This window comes from Sinocyclocheilus anshuiensis, unplaced genomic scaffold (genome assembly GCF_001515605.1).
Source record: "Sinocyclocheilus anshuiensis isolate Anshui unplaced genomic scaffold, SAMN03320099.WGS_v1.1 scaffold2982, whole genome shotgun sequence".
Lineage (NCBI taxonomy): Eukaryota > Metazoa > Chordata > Actinopteri > Cypriniformes > Cyprinidae > Sinocyclocheilus > Sinocyclocheilus anshuiensis.
The window spans coordinates 128,785-136,899 of NW_015542585.1; the positions used below are offsets into that span (position 1 = coordinate 128,785).

The following is an 8,115-nucleotide window of genomic DNA, read 5'->3' on the forward strand; positions in this document are numbered from 1 at the left end:
CTTACATCATACGTACATCTGCACTTTGTTGTTTATGATGAGAGAATTCGCGTGAGAGCTGAATTCAGTCGGCGAGCGCCTGCAGTGAGCTAAAAATTCATCTGAACGCCACTGATTGGTCATTGCATTCATAACCTCAACAGACTCATGTGTGATTGGTTATAATGCGCAACACTGTAAAAACGCATAAAAAAATCATAGCGCAACATTGAGCAGATCTAAATGTAATGTTGCGGTAAACTTTACTTTAAAAAACTTCACTTTATTCGCGACAGCCGTAATGTATTTAGTTTAACTGTACAGCAGCATTTGTGTCTGTGTGTTGCCATAGTTTCTACAAGCGGAAACTGAGGATAGTGCGGATACCACGTCATTGATAGGCGACAATGACCAGGGACGAGCCATTATTAAAATTGGAATTTCTCTGGATTTACAAATCCTTGGGAACTTTTGGGATAACATAAATACACAACTGCATGAAATATATCAGAATGAGCTTTATTGCCAGGTATGTTTACACATACGAGGAATTTGTTTTCGTGACAGAAATGTTGCGGTAAACTTTACTTTAAAAAACTTCACTTTATTCGCGACAGCCGTAATGTATTTAGTTTAACTGTACAGCAGCATTTGTGTCTGTGTGTTGCCATAGTTTCTACAAGCGGAAACTGAGGATAGTGCGGATACCACGTCATTGATAGGCGACAATGACCAGGGACGAGCCATTATTAAAATTGGAATTTCTCTGGATTTACAAATCCTTGGGAACTTTTGGGATAACATAAATACACAACTGCATGAAATATACCACACCGTCCAAGTAGTTTTTGGATATTTGACTATGAAAATCTTACATACTGTGCCTTTAATAATATAATTGCATACAAGTTTCATCATTATGTGAACTGAAACAGTTCATTGAATCGAACTGTCTGAAAGAACCAGGTCACGGAAAATAATCAGACTTCCCTGTTTGCATGAGGCTCTGGATCACAGGTAATAATGTTGTAAATAATGTTCAGTTTCTTGCACAGACCGATTGTTTCGCTTCATAAGACCTCAATATATCATCAGGAGCCACAGGGACTCTTTTTGTGTTTCCTGATATGCTTTTTTTATTTTCAAAAAAGGGCAGCTGCTGACTTGAATTTATGAGTCACCAAGAAGCACGGTTTCAGCTAAAAATCTTCTTCACTGATTTCACTACTGAAGAACAACTAAGTCACCTACACCTAGGATGGCCTGAGGGTGAGTAAATTAGTAAATGCTCTTTTTTGAGGGGTGAACTATCCCTTTAATTGAGCGACACACTTGATAACAACAGCTCACACATCCTTAAAACAACAATCACCATATTATCGTAGACTGCATATATCGCACACCCCCATTGTTAGGCAGTCTGTTAAAATGACATGGATCATGATTTGAGAGGTTGGTCATATGATCCTCCACGAAGCAATTTCATCCATAAGTTGATTGAAATCCAGTCATTATTCTTTTATCCAGTGTGCAAGCCAAAGACAGCTACAGCAAGGAACTAATAACTCTATGTGGTGTTGGATAATGGGAGACAACAACAAAATCCTCCTCTGGCTATACAGTCAAATATAGCGTCAATAACTAGCTGCTGAATTACTGATTGAGCTGTGAGATTCATCTGTGAGGGTCTTTGGTATGATTTCCAACACATGCACACTTACAATTCACACGCACGCACCATGAAAACTGCATATTGATTGCATTGAAGTACTATTGAGTGTCACATTTGCTTATTTTAGGGGTTTAAGAAAGCAACATAAATGCAATCAATAATGAACTTTTTGCATGATGATAGTGAAAGCATTCTGAATATGAAAGTCAGCTCTCCTACACTCAGAGGGTTGTGCTGTGTGAGGACAGCTCATGATTGAGGGACATGGACCAGTCTCCTGGACGGACCCTCAGATGCACAGAATTACCCAGACGGGGATAGGTGAGAGTTTTCATCTATCTGAGAAACATTAGTCTGCTAAACGCCACGACAGAACAATCAGAATCAAGTATTTCAGAGAGATCTGTGTGCCCGTCAAACTGAATCTGATCTTGATCACTGAACATGACACTTTCACTGACACAGAAAGCAATGATTCTGACACACATTTACTGCGGTAACAACCACCAAAACACTACAGTCACGGTTTCTACATGGAGTCATGGTCAATTAAGTGACATATATTTCATAACATTGCTGTCATTCTTATAACAGAAACTCTAATAACTGTAGTGTTTTGGTGCAAATCCTGCTTACCAAGGCATACCACATTATTTCCTTTATAGTTACAGCATCACACACAGTGTCAGGTGAAATACGGGCCTAACATGAAGCACAGGAAGATCAGCTCAGAAACGATGAAAACACGGCAGGGCTTCGCTAGGACCAACCCTGAAGAGATTTAGCACGAACACCGTGCTGACAGACACGTTACCGCTTCACTGCGAGCACAGCTAACACCAGCAGCACGTTAGTCTCCTCAGCAGCAGCCCGTGATGAGCCGAAGCTGTCGTGTAGCTCACACACAGCACAACACGCTGCGATAGACCCCAGGAGCCGAGCTAGCATGGGTTAGCAGGTCCATTCAGCGCCACTAACTAACTAACCAGGGCTGCTAGCACTCACTCGGATGGGCTTTACTAGCCACTCTGGTCTGGAGGAAGGTGTTATAGTCAGACGCTCAGCTCCACAGACACAACTAAACCCGACGAGCTAGCCGAGCAAACAGCGACTCACCTGCTCGCGCGGAGTCGCATACTCCTAGATCGAGCATTAGAGTGATGCTTTCTGGCGACAGATGGACACAATGAGAGAGAGAGAGAGAGAGAGAGAGAGCTTCCTTGTTCCTCCGCTCCACTCTCCTGCTGTTCTCAGGCTCCTCTCACAGGTTTACACGAGCTCCTGCTCTCGTCTCTCGCTGGGTTTCTCCGAGGCTCTTCAGATATTGCCACCACAGGGCTCTTCGGGTCGTTTGCGCGTCTGGAAGACCCTCATCTGGGCTCCAGAGGGCCGATATTGCAGGCTCGTATGATTCCCGCACGCTGAACGAGAGCACGGATACACGGATAAGCGTGCCTTTGTTCGCGCTTCGCTATTGTGCTGCTCTGCTGTAGGTGTATGTTATCGAGACTCACGCATCTGCTCTCACATCGCACTCTGCTCCTGCTCCAGGAAATCAAATAAATAAATAAATATGGTAAATAAAAAATATGGAGAGTTTAAAAAAATAATAAAATACAAAAGCTCCTCCCGGTCTATTCGTCACAGCCGAAAGGCATCATGGGAAACGTGGTCCATTAGTGCCCTACCCCAAAACATTCCTGTTAGTTATAATATTGCTGATTTTTTTATAGCACAATGCTTCAGGTGTCATATCAGTTAAATCAATAAATAAAAATACAAAGTAGTGCTGTCAAACGATTAGTCGCATCCAAAATAAAAGTTTTTGTTTACATAATATGTGTGTGTATACTGTGCATATTTATCATGTATATATATAGACACACACACACACAGTGTATATTTAAGAAAAAATATGTTTATATATTAAATATATGTATATAAAATATACGAATATAAATGTATATAGATGTAAATATTTTCAAAATATATACTGTGTGTGTGTGTGTCTATATAAACATAATAAATATACACAGCACACACACATATATTATGTAAACAAAAACTTTTATTTTGGATTTGCATACAAGTTTCATCATTATGTGAACTGAAACAGTTCATTGAATCGAACTGTCTGAAAGAACCAGGTCACGGAAAATAATCAGACTTCCCTGTTTGCATGAGGCTCTGGATCACAGGTAATAATGTTGTAAATAATGTTCAGTTTCTTGCACAGACCGATTGTTTCGCTTCATAAGACCTCAATATATCATCAGGAGCCACAGGGACTCTTTTTGTGTTTCCTGATATGCTTTTTTTATTTTCAAAAAAGGGCAGCTGCTGACTTGAATTTATGAGTCACCAAGAAGCACGGTTTCAGCTAAAAATCTTCTTCACTGATTTCACTACTGAAGAACAACTAAGTCACCTACACCTAGGATGGCCTGAGGGTGAGTAAATTAGTAAATGCTCTTTTTTGAGGGGTGAACTATCCCTTTAATTGAGCGACACACTTGATAACAACAGCTCACACATCCTTAAAACAACAATCACCATATTATCGTAGACTGCATATATCGCACACCCCCATTGTTAGGCAGTCTGTTAAAATGACATGGATCATGATTTGAGAGGTTGGTCATATGATCCTCCACGAAGCAATTTCATCCATAAGTTGATTGAAATCCAGTCATTATTCTTTTATCCAGTGTGCAAGCCAAAGACAGCTACAGCAAGGAACTAATAACTCTATGTGGTGTTGGATAATGGGAGACAACAACAAAATCCTCCTCTGGCTATACAGTCAAATATAGCGTCAATAACTAGCTGCTGAATTACTGATTGAGCTGTGAGATTCATCTGTGAGGGTCTTTGGTATGATTTCCAACACATGCACACTTACAATTCACACGCACGCACCATGAAAACTGCATATTGATTGCATTGAAGTACTATTGAGTGTCACATTTGCTTATTTTAGGGGTTTAAGAAAGCAACATAAATGCAATCAATAATGAACTTTTTGCATGATGATAGTGAAAGCATTCTGAATATGAAAGTCAGCTCTCCTACACTCAGAGGGTTGTGCTGTGTGAGGACAGCTCATGATTGAGGGACATGGACCAGTCTCCTGGACGGACCCTCAGATGCACAGAATTACCCAGACGGGGATAGGTGAGAGTTTTCATCTATCTGAGAAACATTAGTCTGCTAAACGCCACGACAGAACAATCAGAATCAAGTATTTCAGAGAGATCTGTGTGCCCGTCAAACTGAATCTGATCTTGATCACTGAACATGACACTTTCACTGACACAGAAAGCAATGATTCTGACACACATTTACTGCGGTAACAACCACCAAAACACTACAGTCACGGTTTCTACATGGAGTCATGGTCAATTAAGTGACATATATTTCATAACATTGCTGTCATTCTTATAACAGAAACTCTAATAACTGTAGTGTTTTGGTGCAAATCCTGCTTACCAAGGCATACCACATTATTTCCTTTATAGTTACAGCATCACACACAGTGTCAGGTGAAATACGGGCCTAACATGAAGCACAGGAAGATCAGCTCAGAAACGATGAAAACACGGCAGGGCTTCGCTAGGACCAACCCTGAAGAGATTTAGCACGAACACCGTGCTGACAGACACGTTACCGCTTCACTGCGAGCACAGCTAACACCAGCAGCACGTTAGTCTCCTCAGCAGCAGCCCGTGATGAGCCGAAGCTGTCGTGTAGCTCACACACAGCACAACACGCTGCGATAGACCCCAGGAGCCGAGCTAGCATGGGTTAGCAGGTCCATTCAGCGCCACTAACTAACTAACCAGGGCTGCTAGCACTCACTCGGATGGGCTTTACTAGCCACTCTGGTCTGGAGGAAGGTGTTATAGTCAGACGCTCAGCTCCACAGACACAACTAAACCCGACGAGCTAGCCGAGCAAACAGCGACTCACCTGCTCGCGCGGAGTCGCATACTCCTAGATCGAGCATTAGAGTGATGCTTTCTGGCGACAGATGGACACAATGAGAGAGAGAGAGAGAGAGAGAGAGAGCTTCCTTGTTCCTCCGCTCCACTCTCCTGCTGTTCTCAGGCTCCTCTCACAGGTTTACACGAGCTCCTGCTCTCGTCTCTCGCTGGGTTTCTCCGAGGCTCTTCAGATATTGCCACCACAGGGCTCTTCGGGTCGTTTGCGCGTCTGGAAGACCCTCATCTGGGCTCCAGAGGGCCGATATTGCAGGCTCGTATGATTCCCGCACGCTGAACGAGAGCACGGATACACGGATAAGCGTGCCTTTGTTCGCGCTTCGCTATTGTGCTGCTCTGCTGTAGGTGTATGTTATCGAGACTCACGCATCTGCTCTCACATCGCACTCTGCTCCTGCTCCAGGAAATCAAATAAATAAATAAATATGGTAAATAAAAAATATGGAGAGTTTAAAAAAATAATAAAATACAAAAGCTCCTCCCGGTCTATTCGTCACAGCCGAAAGGCATCATGGGAAACGTGGTCCATTAGTGCCCTACCCCAAAACATTCCTGTTAGTTATAATATTGCTGATTTTTTTATAGCACAATGCTTCAGGTGTCATATCAGTTAAATCAATAAATAAAAATACAAAGTAGTGCTGTCAAACGATTAGTCGCATCCAAAATAAAAGTTTTTGTTTACATAATATGTGTGTGTATACTGTGCATATTTATCATGTATATATATAGACACACACACACACAGTGTATATTTAAGAAAAAATATGTTTATATATTAAATATATGTATATAAAATATACGAATATAAATGTATATAGATGTAAATATTTTCAAAATATATACTGTGTGTGTGTGTGTCTATATAAACATAATAAATATACACAGCACACACACATATATTATGTAAACAAAAACTTTTATTTTGGATGCGATTAATCGTTTGACAGCTCTCGTGTTTTTAAATCAATACAGGCAGCAGCAGCATCAAGAATAATAATAACATCACAATCAGACTAAAGTGTATCGCTGGTGTGGAAGCAGAGTGTGAGTCAATGTGTCACTGAGCGGCTAGCATTAGCAGCTAACACACACACACACACCGGCTCCCTCTGCAGCAGCTGCTGTAAACACACCCGCACAGTCCCCTGTAACACACACACACACACACACACAGCAGCGGCATCAGATCAGGCGTGTGTTTAGCGCAGAACACAGCGAAGATGATCAAGCTTTTCTCGCTGAAGCAGCAGAAGAAGGACGAGGAGTCCGCCGGAGGAACGAGAGCCGGAGCCGGCGGAAAGAAGGCGAGCGCGGCCCAGCTGCGGATACAGAAGGGTACGAGAGCACACCACCACAGACCTTCACTTATCACACACACACACACACACACTCAGGGTCGTGCTGCCAGTCCAGACTGTTCACAGACATGTTCTCGTAGCGATGAGGAGGACAGCGAAACTAGCATTAGCCGCCGCGCTAGCATGTATTAGCACACTCTTCAGTTAGTCTGCGCTGCTTCACTGTTATTATATAACGCTACTCGATGTTTGGACACTTCAGAGCAGTCGCTGGGACTGAAGCTCCTGTCTAAAGTCTCACATCACGGGAGAAACGCTCGTTTTCTGTCAGAGCAAACATTGAGGCCTAGAGTTTGATGTGTGAGTATTTAGCGGCACAGCTGGACAGATGTGGGCCTGCTGTGGCTTCTGTGTTCATGGACTCTCGGCAGCTCAGGGAGCAATAAACCTGCTCTTCTGCAGCACAACACCCATATGACTCAAACATTAACACAAGCTCCAGGGATAGTTGACCACTCTACCTTTCGTTTATCTTCTAAACACAAATTGAGGGTGTTTTAATGAAACATGAGAGATGTCTGTCCCTGTCTTTCTGACACGAATCCGTATGAACTGGGTGGTTTTCTGAAGACACACTGGTTTTATATGAAGAACACATGGTTCACATATAAACATTGAGCTCATGGTGCAGAAGGTCAGTCGCGGTTTGTTGATCATGCGTGGCTCAGAGTTTATTTCTGAATTAATCCTACATTAAATCTGTTCTTCTAAAGCGACCGTGTCTCCAGCATGTGTTCTGAAGCGTTGAAGCTGTGCTGGACTGTGCTCATAAAGCTCATCTCTCAGAGGGATGCTGATGATACTCCTCTGAAATTGTGTTTAGGAATAACTAAATTAAGTAGTTAGCAAGCCATTTAATGTGACAATGTATGAAATAAAACATAAATGTATTTAAATAGGCCTTCATAACATGTATTTTTGTGTGTGCGCAAGTGTTGAATTTACTCATATTTATGTCATTTCTGAAAAGCCCAATAGTGTCATTATTGAGCTCGAGGCAGGTCACTGTTGGTTCAGTTCAGATCACGATTTCTGCTCTTCTCAGTTTAAGCAGAATTCTCTGTGGGACATTATTTATCCTGAAAATCTTCCATTTTTAGTT

At 42.1% G+C, this 8,115-nt stretch overlaps 1 protein-coding gene and 1 long non-coding RNA gene across 2 annotated transcripts in view; both read right to left on the reverse strand.

Annotated features, from left to right (window-relative positions):
* Positions 1–2,738, reverse strand: part of LOC107694447 (F-box/LRR-repeat protein 19-like) — a 34,426-nt gene extending 31,688 nt beyond the window's left edge. The window contains exon 1 of the mRNA XM_016494144.1: positions 2,657–2,738. The gene's annotated coding sequence lies outside the window, so the exon portion shown is untranslated. The remainder of the gene's footprint in view (positions 1–2,656) is intronic.
* A 3,760-nt stretch (positions 2,739–6,498) lies between these two features.
* The window catches only part of LOC107694450 (uncharacterized), a 23,797-nt gene continuing 22,180 nt past the window's right edge, over positions 6,499–8,115 (reverse strand). Inside the window, exon 3 of the long non-coding RNA XR_001634879.1 lies at positions 6,499–6,513. This is a non-coding gene — a long non-coding RNA (uncharacterized LOC107694450). The remainder of the gene's footprint in view (positions 6,514–8,115) is intronic.